This window comes from Lissotriton helveticus, chromosome 7 (genome assembly GCF_964261635.1).
Source record: "Lissotriton helveticus chromosome 7, aLisHel1.1, whole genome shotgun sequence".
Taxonomy (NCBI): Eukaryota; Metazoa; Chordata; class Amphibia; order Caudata; family Salamandridae; genus Lissotriton; species Lissotriton helveticus.
Window position 1 is genome coordinate 1944749913 of NC_136068.1, and position 17591 is coordinate 1944767503.

The 17591-nt window shown below is 47.0% G+C and overlaps 1 protein-coding gene, 1 non-coding gene and 1 pseudogene across 2 annotated transcripts in view; all 3 read left to right on the top strand.

The window, feature by feature from the left end:
• The window catches only part of LOC144770002 (E3 ubiquitin-protein ligase TRIM38-like), a 139378-nt gene that overhangs the window by 14686 nt on the left and 107101 nt on the right, over positions 1–17591 (top strand). The window lies entirely within an intron of this gene.
• On the top strand, positions 13505–14613 carry LOC144771364 (18S ribosomal RNA; annotated as a pseudogene).
• Positions 15081–15233, top strand: LOC144771148 (5.8S ribosomal RNA). Its single transcript, XR_013599149.1, has one exon. It is a non-coding gene; the product is annotated as a 5.8S ribosomal RNA (ribosomal RNA).

Consider the following 17591-nt stretch of genomic DNA (forward strand, 5'->3'; position numbering starts at 1 on the left):
TTGAAGTGCTGGCACAATAGGTTTGGTCAAAGACTTTTTGTGTTCGGCACTTATAACACCAGTGTTTTGACGGAATTTAAGAGCCGCCATTTCTGTGTGTTTCCCCCACTTTGCGCCCTTAGCTATGTGGATTCCCAAATAGACAAAGTCCGAAACCATTTCTACCTTTTGGCCATCCATGAAAAAATTCCCTCTGAAGCTGGAATGGGGATTAAATGTCATGAGCTTCATTTTGGCTACATTCACTTCAAGCCCATAGTCAGTGCAAAAACCCTCAAAGATATTCAAGGCACGCTGCAGGCCGCTGGGGGTTTTGGATAGTATGAGCGTGTCGCCTGCAAATAATAGGATTGGCGTTTTCACATCATCCAAAATAGGAGCATCTACAGAAGTAGTCAACATACGCTCCACTACTCCATTAATGTAAAGGGAGAAAAGCATCGGGGCTATGGCACAGCCTTGGCGTATCCCCGTTCTACCAGGAACTCGTCAGTTACTTGCCCATGCCACTTGAACCCCAGTTCTACTTGAAAATGAGAAAAAAAATTAATATCAAGGAAAAATTCCTAAAACTCAGGCTGGGGGTTGGGCCCTTTAATCAATTCATGCCACCTTGGGAGAGAAAGAGAGGAGTCCAGTCTTGTCGTTTATGAGGCAGCGGTGCCGAGGACGCAATTCACGTCATATGCACCTGTAACATACTAAAAGATGTAAGGATCACCCTGTTAAAGCCAGCGTTCAAACAGTATGGAGTTAGATCGTGCAGACAAGCGGTAATGCTGTGTTTCATCCCTGAGCTGGTCCAGATAAATTGCCGGCTAATTAAATACCTTGACATAGCTGCAAAAAGAAGATTGAAACACTGGACCGAGTCGCCCAATGACTACTGACTACAAGAACTGACATAATCAGTATATGAACGGACACAGTCGAAACAATGCTTACAGCACGTGCAGAATATTTTAATAATTTGTGCACTTTCTTTAACGTCTCGTAAAATTTTATTAATCACCATAATTATTGTTGCTGATAAAAAGTTGGGAATTTTTTCCAATAGTTTTATCAAAAATGTTAAGATTTTTTTGTATGCAATGGTTTTAATTAATCAAGCATAATAAATAAACTTCAAAAACTTCACTGCACAAAATGCATCCTCACATCCATTTTTAGATGCAAGAGTGCATTTTGCGCTAAGAAAACTGCGCCAAATGCTCCCTCTCCCCCTTTGTGGATTTCCGTGGAATTAAACTCCACCAATTCTGCCGACCCCTGATAAATGGTCTTCACAAAGATTAGATCACGAAACACTTGAGATGCTGCTACGCCTTTATGTACTGAATCCCGCACAGTGGTAATGGTCCTCAAGCCACTATGAGTGCACACGTGGCGGTGGCAGGACAGATCCTGGACCTTAGATTGTCATGGACAGACCGAGGCCTTGGCATCCATGCCTGACACCAGGCCAAAGTAAAATCCAGACCGCAAGATATACAGAAGGATGGGCACTGAGAGGCTCATGTCAGCCTCTTGCTGGTCTCATGTCAGCCGCCCTGGAGCCCGTGTGAGGCTCATGTCAGCCGCCCTGGAGCCCGTGTGAGGCTCATGTCAGCCTCTGGACCTCATGTCAGCTGCCCTGGAGCCCGTGTGAGGCTCATGTCAGCCGCCCTGGAGCCCGTGTGAGGCTCATGTCAGTCTCATGTTGGCTTCATGTCAGCCGCCCTGGAACCCATGTGAGGCTCATGTCAGCCTTTTGTTGGCCTAATGTCAGTTGCACTGGAGCCCGTTTGAGGCTCATTTCAGCCTCTTGTTGGCCTGGTGTCAGCCCCCCTGGAGCCCGTATGAGGCTCATGTCAGCCTCTGGGCCTCATGTCAGCTGCCCTGGAGCCCGTGTGAGGCTCATGTCAGCCTCTTGCTGGCCTCATGTCAGCCGCCCTGGAGCCCGTGGGAGGCTCATGTCAGCCTCATGTCAGCCCCCCTGGAGCCCGTGTGAGGCTCATGTCAGCCTCTTGTTGGCCTCATGTCAGCCGCCCTGGAGCCCGTATGAGGCTCATGTCAGTCTCATGTTGGCCTCATGTCAGCTGCCCTGGAGCCCGTGTGAGGCTCATGTCAGCCTCTTGCTGGCCTCATGTCAGCCCCCCTGGAGCCCGTGGGAGGCTCATGTCAGCCTCATGTCAGCCGCCCTGGAGCCCGTGTGAGGCTCATGTCAGTCTCATGTTGGCCTCATGGCAGCCCCCCTGGAGCCCGTGGGAGGCTCATGTCAGTCTCATGTTGGCCTCATGGCAGCCCCCCTGGAGCCCGTGGGAGGCTCATGTCAGCCTCTTGTTGCCTCATGTCAGCCGCCCTGGAGCCCGTGTGAGGCTCATGTCAGCCTCTTGCTGGCCTCATGTCAGCCCCCCTGGAGCCCGTGTGAGGCTCATGTCCATCTTGTTGGCCTCATTGCAGCCCCCCCTGGAGCCCGTGGGGGGCTCATGTCAGTCTCATGTTGGCTACGTGCTGTTGTGAGCAGGGCTTCTCCATAACTAAAGCCACAGTCGGAGATCCCCCTCGGTGATATGTGCTGAAGCTGCTGGATGTTTCCAGTCTGATTGTCATCAGGAGATCTGTGGTGTTGATTCCTTTTCTGCTGAGCGGTCGCATATCCAGAAATAACATTGTGGCTCTTTATTGTTGTAGAAAACTATCTTTTTCATTCCATTAAGTGCAAACCCACCTTGCTAATTAGCACCTTGTATGCATGCATCTATGTATGCGCGCATTTATAAATGTATGCAGGTGTATATATATATATATATTCACTGAAAAAACCATAGGTTTCACACACGTTATAGTTAGGAATAAGCATTTAAAAAACCTTAGACATTCACTGAAAAAAACATATGTTTCACCCATGTTATAGTTAGCTGGACATTTCTCTCATACAAAACCATTGAAATTCCCCCGTTATAGTTAGTTCAGCTAACTATAACTCGCGCACCCGCAATGCACTGCTGATGACATCACATATTACATCACTCATGACATGGACAGTGACATCACTGATGACATCACTGATGACATCTCAAATGACATCACTGTTGACATGACATTACTGATGGCATCATCCAGTGAATGTGTGTCTTTCTGAAAAATAGATATTTTTAATATATGTATATCTAAAGGTCGATGGAAGAATAAATGGGTAAATAAGTGTCTGGATGGATGTTTTTTTGTAAAAATGATTGCATAAATGACTTATTAAGTGTATCTTAGTGAATACATGTATTAGCGAGTTATGTTTAAATATGTAAATATCTGTATCAGTGTCTCACTTTGTCTATAAGTGGCTGCATGGGTTGGTGACTAGCTTTATGAGCGTGTATATGGGTTATTAGTTTGTTTTTTGAGTATCAGTATGAGTGTCTATATGGTTCTGTTGAGGGTACTACTTAGCCAATAGATGCATCAATCAGTGACTCACTGTTTGTATGTGTTTTGAAGACAGCATGTGTGCAGCACTGTATGGGTGGATGAGTGTGTATATGGGTGTGTTAGTGAGAGAATGACTGTCTGAATAGTATCCTAATGAGTAACTACATATGTTTTAATCTAGTATATGTCAGTATTGATGTATATAAGTGATTATAAATGACTGTGACAGATTGGAAGAGTTCCTGTATAAATAAGTATGTGTTTCTATACCTGATTGTTTAGGAGAGTAAGTATGTGTACGTTTCTGTAGAAATAAGTGTAGTGGTGTGTGTAGACCTGTATATGCAAGTAAATGGATGTTTGATGTGAGTATGTGTGTGAATAACTCTATGTATAAGTGTAGGTATGTAACAGGATGTATACGTGTCTGAGTACATATGATGAGTGAGTACATGTATGAGTGACTATATACAACTACTGCTGAATGAGTGAATGTCTATATAGATGCTGGAATTACTAAATAAGTTGTAACTGGTATTGGTATCTCCATTTTTTGAAAATGTTAGTTCCTATTTTTGAATGTGTGAATCAAAGGTAATATTAGGGTGAGAGGAGGTCTGCCACTCTTTCACAAGGATCATGTCATGAGTGATGTCATCAGTGATGTCATTTGAGATGTCACTGACCATGTCATGAGTGATGTAATATGTGATGTCATCAGCAGTGCATTGCGGGTGCGCGAGTTATAGTTAGCTGAACTAACTATAACGGGGGAATTTCAATGGTTTTGTATGAGAGAAATGTCCAGCTAACTATAACATGGGTGAAACCTATGTTTTTTTCAGTGAATTTCTAAGGTTTTTTAAATGCTTATTCCTAACTATAACGTGGCTGAAACCTATGGTTTTTTCAGTGAATTTCTAAGGTTTTTTAAATGCTTATTCCTAACTATAACTTGCCTTAAACCTATGGTTTTTTCAGTGTATATGTATATGCACTGCAAAACTAAACACCCACTTCCTTTGCAAAGAAATGGAAAGTTTGCATCGCTACAACCTCTCTAATTTTTCACCTTAGTCATCTTCCACACAATCAACACAACAACCACAAATACACACACCTACTTACTACCATTCTTGCCTGAGCTTATCAATTATTCTTCTTTAATTCAAATTCAAAGTGCAGGCCCTTTATTCAGCCTTCTTGGTAACTACTACCCGTGAATAGCAAACTGTCAACATATGAATGTTCTCCAACTGTGTGTAACTTTGCCTCCACAATGCATTATGAAACGCGCAAGTATCAGAGGTGGACACAGCTGCATATGTATTATGGCTCGAACTTCCGAGGATCATTCTGAATAACAGACACACTTTTCAAGATAACCTTGATGTTCCATGCTCTCACTATACATACAAAATTAGCGCGGCATTTTACAAATCTAGCATACCAAATTATTCTCATATAAAACAAAATACTCAGCCTTCTCTAAACAATATCACAAGTATGTGTCACGTGCAAAGCAGAGCAGGAAAGCAAAAATAGCGTGTAAGCTTCTACTAAGCCAATGCTAACTTAACAGGGTGTGAGTGGAAGGCTCAGCCCCACGGCACCCTTTCTTGATCAAAGCACGTGATATAAAAGTGGGCGAATTAGAAACGCAGACTCCAAGACTAAAAACCAGAGTCAAGTTCACATTTCCAAAAAAAAAGTTTTTCGCTCTTTGATAGAAAGCAGTAGCTAAATAATAAAGAATACGCAGAAAAATCAAAGAGTCTTAATCCAACAGCATGTAAGCACAGTATGTAGCAACAGCCTCCAACAGGAAGCCATTGTTCTCATCTGAAAACATTTCAGCCATCCAATTCAATAGTGGGAATGAACATCATGTTCCTCAACGACCGGAGCCTCTATCACCATCGGAGGAAAACTCGGGACATCTTCAATGTAACTGCGTGCCAAGAACACAAGCGCCGGTGCAAAAACATTCCAATGTCCCATTATTCCATGTGTTGCTGCTAAGGCCATAATCCCGCCGCCAGAACAGAGCACGTCATGAACCACTAAAGGACTCATCAACTGGTCGTAATCCGCGTTGGGGACACCGTACTGCAGAGACACAAACCCAGGGACCAGTCAAAATCACAGCTCAGGCAATGGAAGACAGGCTGAACGCATGTGAAAAAGGAGAATCGAAACGATAATCCATAAGCTGCACTTAACGTTGCAAGAGGCAGCGCTCCATAGTAACTAAGCATTCGGTTGCGGACCAGCAACAACCGAGAAATATTGTCGTCTGATGCAAGATGTGCATCCATTTTTAAGTAAACAAATTAATACAAGCACACCGGCAACTAATGTGACCATTAAGCACAATTCACCAAAGATGCTGGAAACAAATGCAATGAAAAAACACAGACAAGACACCAAATATAGTTTCTACAGAAGTCACTAGACCAATTCTTATAACTTTAAAAAACTAAGCTAACCCCCTACTCGAGGACGCATTAAAGATAGTCTAAATTAACTCCCTAAAATTCCACGGCACGTCTGTATTTAACAAAGCATACCCTTCTGTGCAGGTGTTTGCTACATGAGGACAAATGTTTCTCTAGCAGATGTAAGAGCGACCTCTTTTTGAGACAATAGCGCTCTTATACGGCTCATTTAGTTGATTCTTCTTTCAAGGTCGAAATCGACAGCCAGATCGAAACATCCAGCTTCCCATGCAGGGGAGTAAACACAACTTTTTTATAGCAAACCACATGCTCAGTTACCGTAATCATGTAAGTATTGCCTGCTAACATCGCACAATAAGCCACACAGCTGAATCGGATCTCCAATAAGTGACCACTTCTAACTATTCTCATAGCTCGCCCTGTGCTCTCATTTGACAGTGAGAGAGTGATCGCACCATAGTTTCTACTGCGAATCATTCTCAGCATACGCTACGAATATGATAAAACGGCGATAATTTTAACACCGGTCCTTGATAATATGGGAATTTCTCTGGCTTTGTATGGGTCAAATGTCCAACTAACTATAACGTTTGAGGCTCTAAGAAGTATCAGTAGCCACAGGCAGAGTGTACATCCTAGATCACATGTGATAAACAGTTAACAGCAATGTGTATATTTATTTTGCTATACGCTCTGTTGTCAGGCTTTACCAATATAAATATAGTAGTGTGTTATATGTGAGACTTTCAGATTCACATTCAACATGCATTGCTTGACTGTAATGAGTGTTATCACTGTGTATGACGTAGTCTCACTGCTGATCCTCCCTCCATCCGAGCACATTCATATGTGTACATTTTGCAATAGCAACACTTTCAATAATACCGCACACCATTGACACGCATGTCTGCGCATATACACAACCTTGACAACGACATGTAATGTTCGCCATTCAATCTTTTCAAACACCATCTCATTAACCCCTTCCATGCTCAGCTCAGCTCGTCATGCAGTACACTGCTTGTGTGCTCATGACGAGCTGAGCTCCTCATGAACAATGGGATTCATAAATCATCAAGCTATCCAGGCTGAATGAAGGCTGACAGCCAGAAACCGGTCCTTGGATGCTTGATTCCGGTCTGGGAAAGACATGGCTTGGTAGTTCGGACTGGACTGTTCCCATGAGGCACAGGGTCAGAGCTGATTTGCATATCGCCATTGTCTAACCCAGGGTGGTGTGGAGTGCAAAAAAACGATGGATTTGGGCCCAGATCTTTTGACTGGGGGAGTGTGTGACATTGATCCACATTCAGTCCATCACTTGTTGTTTTTGCAATTGCCGCCCTAAGTGCGCTGGGGATGTATGTAAATACGACCTCATCATCCACACCACTTTGCGTTGAAAGGGCATTCTATAGGTGTTGCTGTGCGTGTTTGCACAGAACAATCATAGAACAAGACATCACAAGATCTATCATAAATGATGAATCTGGACATGTGTGTGAATGCTGCACCATCCTCCAATTTAATTAGCAAGGCACAACAAGGAGAATTCTTTTAATTTCTCCTCATTTTTTCTCTTTCAATATATGCGACAATGCACAGCATACATTGAAAGAGAAAAATGCGTTCACTGATTATTTTTGTTGAGGAAGATGTGTCTTTTTGCACAAAAACAAACTCCACATGACTCAAATATCCTTGTACCATGGTGCAAGCGTGCCTGTGTCACCACATAGGCAAAAACAACAGGTGATAGACAGAATGCAGAACAAAAAATCGTTTTTGCCCCATTTGCTGACCTGAGGTGGTGTGGAGTGCAAAAAAACAATGGATTTAGGCCCAGATCTCTGTACTGGGGTGAATGTATGACAATGTTCTGCATTCTGTCCATCACCTGTTGTTTTTGCCTTTGTCGCCCGATTGGGATGGGTATGCTCAGACGTGAGTCCCATGCTCTCCACAATACTGGAGTCAAGCTATCCAGGCTGAATGAAGGCTGACAGCCAGAAACCGGTCCTTGGATGCTTGATTCCGGTCTGGGAAAGACATGGCTTGGTAGTTCGGACTGGACTGTTCCCATGAGGCACAGGGTCAGAGCTGATTTGCATATAGCCAGTGTCTAACCCAGGGTGGTGTGGAGTGCAAAAAAACGATGGATTTAGGCCCAGATCCTTGTACTGGGGTGAATGTATGACATTGTTCTACATTCTGTCCATCAACTGTGTTTTTTGCAACAAGAGGATTAGCTTGAATTCTCCATCGGGTTTTTGAAAAATAATCATGAATTTGTAAATATTTAAAGAAGTCAGCCCGAGGTAAACGGAATTGATCACTTAATTGGTCAGAAGATTTCATGTCATTTACCAGAAATCAATCACTAACTGTACATACCCCTTTGTCCCGCCATTTACACATCAACCGGTCCCAAAATACTGATAGAAAAAGGATAGTTGTTGTTAAGGGCGTATACCAAGATATCTTCTCCACCCCATACTTTTTTTAACCACTGTCCATACTTTGTAAGCAGCGATAATAACCTTGAACCGAGTGCGCTTGTAGCAACTCCCACCCACGTTAATAAACAATCAATTTTTGGCATCACAGCGTAGCAACATTTGATAAATGGAGGGGGATTCCACCCTGGTTGCTGATTCAGCACCAGTCAAAAGTATATTCATGTGCTGCATCATACATGCGTAATAATACAACGTAAAATCTGGAACAGCCCAACCCCCCTGTTCCCTAGGTAGGACCATATACCGCATTGCTCTACGTGGTTTGCCCTGGGCCCATATAAATCTGGCACATATCGATTGCAACAAAGCAAGACTACTTCGCGGAGTCTCCAAAGGCACTGCCCTAAAAAAATATAATATTCTCGGCAAGATCAACATTTTAAGAACATTGCATCTTCCCACCATAGTCAGTTGGAGGCACTCACAGCGATCCAGTTGTTTACGCGTCTCTGATAACAACCGCCCGCTATTGGGGGCGGTTGGTATCAGAGACGTGTCTAAGGTTTTTTTAATGCTAGTTCCTAACTATAACATGTCTGAAACCTATGGTTTTTTCAGTGAATTTCAAAGGTTTTTTAAATGCTAATTCCTAACTATAACATGTCTGAAGCCTATGTTTTTTTCCAGTGAATTTCAAAGTTTTTGTAAATGACAATTTTTAAATATATTAATTGTTATATTTATTTTTTTGATACTGATTTACTACATTTTTTTAAACTATTTATTTTTAGATATTTTATTTTTTAAATTACATTATAACTACATTATACATTACATTACAATATATACTTTCTCAGAATGAATTAATTTAGTTTAAATACTTTGCAAATAAGCAATAGACTTTTAAGTACATTAGTTACAGTTGTTGCGATGGGCAACACAATTTCAAACACAATGCAACATTGAGCTCAATGTGAATTTCTAGTTAAATGCAATTAGTTACTTTATGGACTACTATTCTAACCACAGAACTGGATCCTAGATTCAGTCCTGGGACATCTCCTGTAAACAGTTGAGTAAAAGTGTTTTGGTTACAGTAGTGATTTTTAAGGAATATTATTGTATTTTAAAAGTTGACAGAAAATGTTCACATAGAATCACCAATGTTATCCTATGGAAGGAAATTCACTCAGCAGGTAAGTAGTGTTATCGTTACTTTTTCTTACTCAGTGGTGGATCCTGGATCCAGCACTGCTGCATCTCCTAAAAACAGTTGAAAAAATGCTTTTAAGTCATACAGGAGATTTTTAAGGAATATTTGTTGTTTGTGAGAATCGACACATAGAACTTTTCTGGTGAAAACCAGATAATGGATTCCTATGGAAGGAAATTCAAGTTACTGGTAAGTACGGTTAGAATTACTTTTCAGGGAAAGTGCTGAGCTAAAAGATGCAGTACTGGGTTCTCTCCTGATAACAGGTGAGTAAATTGGAATTCATTGTTCGGATGATTTTAGGTGAATATTTTAAAGTTCCAAAACTCCACATTTAGAAGAATTTCCAAGTGAAACCAGTCAATTTTAGCCTATGGAAGAAAATTCAAGTTACTGGTAAGTATGGTTAGAATTACTTTTCAGGATCAGTACTGGGCTCAAAGATGCAGCACTGAGGTCTCTCCTGATAACAGGTGAGTAAATCGAAATTCGTAGTTCGGCTGATTTTACTTTGGTCCAGTATATATAGAGCCACTTTTCTATTTCATCCGCTCCCTTCACCACTGTGCAAACACGCCCTCTAGAACATTTTAAGTTGGGGAAATAATTCCCCTTCACTCCTGAGGGTCCCTAGAGTCAAACTAGCCCACTAGCTACATCTAGTAAGCGCCACAGAGCTGCGTAGCAGAGAGATGTAAAAAAGGGCATGGCGTGCACCACCTCTCTCAAACGCAGCGCAGTGGCACTTCCTAGAAGCACCTGGTGGGCTACTGGGCCCCCATGGTCCCTCAGCATGGAAGGGGATTTTTTTCCCCAACTTAAAACGCGCCACAGGGGGTTTTTGCACACATCACCTCAGGCCCCGTCCCCTCCCTTCACCATATGTGTAAACATGCCCTGTGGCCGTTCTAAGTTGAGAGATTAAGTCTCCTTCAATCCTAAGGGCCCCTAAGGTCAAACTAGCCCACTAGGAATCTCCAATAAGCGCCATAGAGCTGCATTGCAGAGAGGTGTAAAAAGGGGTGTGGCCTCTGAACACCTGTCTGCAATGCAGCTCCCTGACGCATACTGGAGCTACCTGATGGGCTATTTGGCACTCAGGGACCCTCAGTATTCAAGTGGAGTTAATCCCCCACCTTAAAACGCACCACAGGGCGTGTTTGCACAGTGGTGAAGGGAGGGGGTGGGCCTGAGTATACATGTGTGCAAACACACCCTGTGGTGCGGTTTAAGGTGCTTTCCAATGGGGCAACCAGATGGCTGGGCTGTCCTGGAAGTCCCGACAAGGGCTTGTTTGCGTCCCCAATCCCAGCCAGGGCTCCAGGAGGTTGGGCGCGTCTGCGCCTCGGTCCCCTCAGTCTTGTGCTGCGCACGTGTTACCAGAAAAGGGGGTACCCTTCCTCCAGATTACGAGGCACAGGGTATGCCGGAAATCCTCACAGGCTGGGGGCTCTCAGCCGGCAGCCAGATGGGCTAGGGTTGGGCAAAATCCTCCCCCCTGTCCGGGCCTCCATCCTCTGGCCAGCTTAGTGGCTTAGTGGCAAAGTACCTGGTACGGGCTCTATCGAGCCCCGGGCAGTCCTCCCTTGGGAATCCGGACCCGAGAACTCCGTCCAGGTGCTCCCTACACTGGGCTCCATCCTCCACTCTGCCATGGGCTCCTGCAGGGGCCCTTGGTGGCCCTGGGGTGGAGGGTGCCCTCCCCAACCCGGGCACCATCCTCAGGCCTACCCCGTGACAAGGCACTCGGGACGCGGGACTTGGGGAGGCCTCCTGTGCACGTGCTGGCACGGGACCTCCGGCTGGGCCCCATCCCCGTGCTCCACCATGGTCCCAGGATGGGGGTCTGTCGGGCCCGGGCAGGCCTCCCTCCGGCTTTGCCCACCTATCAAGGTGCTTGGGGGATCCCCTGGGTGGAGGTTAATCAGGGAACCCCATCCGCAGCCCAGAGCCCAAAACCCAGCCAGGGTCTCACAGCCCCTGGGGCTGAGAGCCCCGAGCCCTCTAAAGGGCAGGTGAGAGCCCTCTCATGAAGGCTCGGGCGGGCCGATTGGCATCCTTTGGGCCTTGCCATCTGGTTGGCCATTCCCCCTCTGCCATCTGGTCATGTTAAATTCTTTCCAACGACCAGATGCACGGGCTGCCCTGGAAGTTCAGATGAGGGCTCATTGGCCTCCCCAATCCCAGCCAGGGCTATAGGAGGTCAGGCGTGTCTGCGACTTGGGTCCCCTCAGTCTTGTGGTGTGCAAAGGTTACCAGAAAGGGGGGGTACCCTACCTCCAGATTACTAGGGACAGGGTACTCCAAAACCCCTCTCAGTCTAGCAGTTCTCAGCCGGCAGTCAGAGGGGCTAGGATCCCTCAACCTAGAGCTCTGTCCACCGGCCCAACGTGTGGTGTGGTGCCCAGGATGGGGACCTGCAGGCTCGGGAGGTGTCACCTCTGCCTGGGAGCCCGATGGGGTCCAGGGGCCCTAGGCTCAGTCTCCTGGCCTGTCGCTCTGTAAGGGGCCCGAGACGGGGTTCCCCTGGGCCAAGGGAGCCTGCCCCTGCTTGGCTGGGTACAGGAGCTCTGAAGGGCCCCGCTTAGGGCCCTGGGGATGGCGCCACCACACCCCGGGCTCTGTCCTCATGCCTGCCATGTGGCAGGGTGCCCGGGACGGGGTACCGTGGGCCTGGGAAGGATTCCCCTGAGTCTCTGGGCCTGGGAGCCCTGATTGGGTCCAGGGGCCCCGCTGGGCCCCAGGTCGGTTGCTCCAGCCCTGGGCCCCGTCCGCTGGCCTGCCGCTCTGCCAAGGGCCCAGGACGGGGGTCCGTCGGTCCGGTGCAGACCTCCCCCGCTTTGCCTGCTTGTCAACGTGTCTGCAGGCCCGGGGTCAGAAAGCCCGTCATCTCCCCCATTGCAGCCCCAAGGCTGAGGCCAAGCTGGGGCCCTGGGCCTCTGGCCCCCCATGCCTCGATACCCGCTCACCCTTTCATTAGGGCGCAGAGCGACCAGATGGCTGCCCTACGAGCCCGGCCATCTGGTTGTGCCTATCCCATCAGCCATCTGGTTGCCCCTAATCCCTCTGTCATCTGGTCAAGAGCAATGCTTTCCAATGGGGCAACCAGATGGCCGGGCTTCACTGGAAGTCCTGATGAGGTCTCATTTGCCTCCCCAATCCCAGCGAGGGCTCCTGGAGGTTGGGCACGTTCTCGCCTTGGGTGCCCTCTCTCACCCAGTGTGCCCTCTGTCACCCAGTGTGCACAGATTACAAGAAAGGGGGTATTGTTCCTCCAGAATACTATGGAGAGGGTCAGTCAGACCTCCATGAGGTCCGGCAATTCTGATACAGGGGAAGGCACGACCCTGGGCTGGCTGCCTGGGTCCCCAGGGGCCCTGGTCCACACCTGCCTTCCAGCCCCTTCTCGGTGGGTCTTTCCTCTAAGCCTGCACACCCTGGGAGCAGGCAGGGATGTGAAGCTGGCATCCCTCGTGCAGGGCGGCCTGCCAAGAGAGGCCCCAAAAGTACTCCTATCGATTGGGCACTCTCGGTCTGTTTAGGGACAGACTGCTTGGCCAGCCTCGTCTGTTCTTTCAAGCAAAGAGCTTCCACCCCTCAAGGACCATCCGACTTGAGCCTTGCCATCTGGTTGGAAGTCCTTCACCTTACCTCTCAGAGTGAAGGCTGGGCGGCCCGGTAGCTCTCGCCCCGAGTAGTCCGAACCGAGCGGAAGAGGTTGGGTGGTGCCAGGCCCTAGGATGCTGCTGCCTGGCAGGTCCTTAGGCCCTGCACACCACGCCGTCATCCCTCTCCACCCAGCGCATTTCTGCAGAAGCTCTGAATGACTGTTCTGAGGGGTGCCGCTGCCGCCAGGCAGGCAGGTTTCCTCTCCTAGCAGACCCCGAGAGGGAGGGGTGTGAGAAGGTTGACGGTCAGGGAGATGGGCACGCGGCTCCTGAATCCACCCCATCAGCAGGTGCAGCTACCTGGTTGATCCTGCCAGTAGCATATGCTTGTCTCTAAGATTAAGCCATGCATGTGTAAGTGCACGGCCAGTACAGTGAAACTGCGAATGGCTCATTAAATCAGTTATGGTTCCTTTGATTGCTCCATCTGTTACTTGGATAACTGTGGTAATTCTAGAGCTAATACATGCTAACGAGCACTAACCTCCTGGGATACGTGCATTTTTCAGACCAAGACCAATCCGGACTCGCCCGGCCTCTTTGGTGACTCTAGATAACCTCGGGCCGATCGCACGTCCCCGTGACGGCGACGATACATTTGAATGTCTGCCCTATCAACTTTCGATAGTACTTTCTGTGCCTACCATGGTGACCATGGGTAACGGAGAATCAGGGTTCGATTCCGGAGAGGGAGCCTGAGAAATGGCTACCACATCCATGGAAGGCAGCAGGTGCGCAAATTACCCACTCCCGACTCGGGAGGTAGTGACGAAAAATAACAGTACTGGACTCTTTCGAGGCCCTGTAATTAGAATGAGTACACTTTAAATCCTTTAAAGATGATCCATTGGAGGGCAAGTCTGGTGCCAGAAGCCACGGTAATTCCAGCTCCAGTAGCCTATATTAAAGTTGCTTCTGGTAAAAAACTCGTAGTTGAATCTTGGGTTCGAGATGGCACTCCGTGGCGAAGCGAAGTACCCCCTGTTCCAGCCCCAGCCTCTTGTCGCCCCCTTAATGCTCTTCATTGGGTGTCCTGGGGGACCGAAGAGTTTACTTTGAAAAAATTAGACTGCTCATAGCAGGCCAGTCACCTGAATACTTCAGCTAGGAATAATGGAACAGGACTCCAGTTCTTTTTTGTTGGTTTTCGGAACTGGGCCATGATTAAGAGGGATGGACGGGGGCATTTGTATTGTGCCGCTAGAGGTGAAATTCTTGGACCGGCGCAAGACGAACCAAAGGGAAAGCATTTGCCTAGAATGTTTTTATTAATCAATAATGAAAGTCGGAGGTTCAAAGACGATCAGATACCGTCATAGTTCTGACCATAAACGATGCCGAGAAGGAGCTGAGGGCCTGCGAGGGGAACCCCGGCTGCTCTCAGTGGGAGGCATGCGGGATGGGGAGCCACCTGGCTCTTCCTTTCGGCAACTACTACCAGGGCAAGGGTGGGGTGGGCTACTCACCAGCCTGCTGGCATGGCTCGGGCTGCCTGGCGATGGATGGCTGACATGCAGGTGAGGCGACCCTCCCTCGTTGTCAGGTACCCTGTTAACCCCAGTCCGGGTGTCCAGGCTGAGGGGTTTGAAGTCTCATGCGGTCCCTCCCGGTTAATCCAAGAGGGACCGGCAGTGGGGGGCTGCCTGGTCCCATCGCACTTGGAGCCCCCTTGCCCGCAGTTAGGTGGGACTCCCAGGCCAAATGCCTGGTAAACTTTTTTTTCTCCCAACGGTGCATTCTGACTCCCAGAGGGGAAGCCTTAAACAGGGTGGCCGGGTCGTCTTGCCGCACGGATGGTGGAGGGAAATCCGTCGCCTTCCTCCCACTTCTCCTGTGCCCACAGGTAGGTGAACGTTTTCAAAAAGTTGCCTGTGACTCTTGGCGGTGGATCACTCGGCTCGCACGTCAATGAAGAACGCAGCTAGCTGCGAAAATTAGTATGAATTTCAGGACACATTGATCATCGACACTTCGAACGCACCTTGCGGGCCGGGTTCCTCCTGAGGATATGCCTGTCTGAGAGCCATCGCAGGGTTAGCTGTGCTTCCCTTCATCCCACCACAAGGTCAGACCGGGGCTTGAGCTCCGTCCGGCAGTCCCTGGGGTGCGGGAGCCCCCCGGTCCTGCAAGCCATCCGAGGGTCCAGTTGCTGGGAACGGGGGTCCATCGGGCCAGGGCAGACTCACCCGACCTGACTGGGTTCAGAAGAAGGGACCGGGCCTGGGGGCAGGGGGTTGTGGCTGGCTAACTCCCCTCCGCTGGCGGAGGGACGTTCTCTGCCCACCCCTTCAGAAGAAAAGATACACACAAGCAAACACATATATACACACATATGGTACACAGTGACACGTGGATCTGCACCCCCGTCATTCATCTCCCCTCACACACAGATTGCAGAATGCTGCCATCAGCACTTTCTAAGTGGAGTTTCCTGTATCTGTATCTGTTATATAGATCCTTCCTAGCAGCTCAAGAGACGCAACTCATACCTGAATACATCTCAATGCTTCATACTCCTCTGAGTATCCCGAGCATCAGTGAAGGCTCCGATGGCATCGAGGAGGGCTGAGAGAAGGAATCAGAGAAGGAATCAGAGAAGGAATCCCACCCCTTCTACAGGTAATTCTGATGCATTCTCCTAGGATGAAGGCAATGTTTAATGTTATACAATCTGGACAGGGAGCTGAAAACCCCGCTCTTTAACAAGTAGCGTGACTGATGCAGTTTGTCTGGAGTAAATGAATTATAGTCAGTGCAATGTCTGTGCAGGGCGAATGTAGAAATCACACCTAATTGCAGCATACACAATGCAGCAGTAAAAGTTACTGCTATGTTGCACAGGTGAGAAGGAATAAAGCAGTGCAGAGTTGTATCTGCTAAGACTGACCTGCTGCTGCGGTCGTGTCCTGCTCTGGAGCTCTCATTACACTGCCTTGCACGATGCACCGATTCGCACTATGGTGCAGAGGTGGGTTTGTGCTGTATAGAGGATTTGTACCGGAAGCAGACCCTTCCAGTGTGGAGTCCTATACTTAAACTCAGAAGGATCCCAATAATTAGGATGCATGCTGAGCTCCGCAACACACATGCAATCTGTACGTTGGTAGTTGACATTTTGTGCAGGTTAATAATTCTATATTTGATATTTTAACCCCTTCTCTGCTAGGCCTTCCCTACAGTGAGCTAAGCCTTTTTTTGGCTATTTTGGGATGTTTACGCTTAGGCCCCTGTAACTTTTTGACCACATAAGGTATCCACGCCAAATTTGCGTCCTATTTTTCCAACATCATTGGAATTCTAAAGGTACCCAGGGTTTGTGGATTCCACTGGAGAAGATTCAGAAACTAGCCAAAATACAGTGAAATTTTGTTTAGTTTTTGGGGAAAAATGGGGAAAAAGGGATAAAGATGAAAGCGTCTGTTTTTTTACCTGCAAATGGTATCAAAAAAGGGGTTGTAGTGCTGAAATCACCATTTTCCCAGCTTTCAGGAAAAGCTGACTTTTATCAGACAACCACATTTTTTTACACAGTTTTGGCATTTTTCTGAGACACAGCCTATTTTTGCTATTTTTGTGCTTTCAACCTCTTTCCAGTTAATGGTAGAAATGGGTATTAAAGCAATAATTGATCCTGGAAAGCTATACATTTTAGAAAGGTAGCCAAAATTATGAATTCAGCAACGGGTCATTTGTGTAGATCCTTCTGGGTTTCTTTATAGAATCTAACTGTTGAATATAGGAAAAATTGAAAATTTGAAGAAAAAAACAGCCATTTGTGTCAACGTTTTCACCTGTAACTTCTTCTAATTATAACAGCTGTTTGAAATCAATATACCGTTACATCCGCTGGACCTTTCTGATTGAGGGGTTATATAGGACTTGTAGGTTCACCAAGAACCCGACGAACCCAGAGCCAATAATTGAGCAGCTTCTTGCAACTTTTTTTATTATGTACCGGGTATATAGCAATTAATTTGGGAAAATATATACATGGAAAAATTGGTATGGAAGACACCTATGTATTTCTGAAATTGGATCAAAATATAGAGTTTAGAACCAGTAGATATTTGCACATTTCCAAAATTGTGAGTACTCACACTAGCATGAGAATTATAGGTCATTTTTCAAAATGCCTTCTTTTTTACACATTGTTTTTCATTTGGAAGGCAGAAATCCATCGAAGTTCAATAGCTAATAACAGTTGCTCTACAATTCTGTGTTACCCTACGTCTCTCAATAAAAACGGTACCTCAATTGTGTGGGCCAGCCTAGTGCTCGCGACAGGAAATGGCTCAAAACCACCGTAGACACACCACATTTTCACAGTGTAAACTGACCCTTTTTTTGCAAAGTGTCTAGCTGTAGATTTTGAACCCTAACTCTG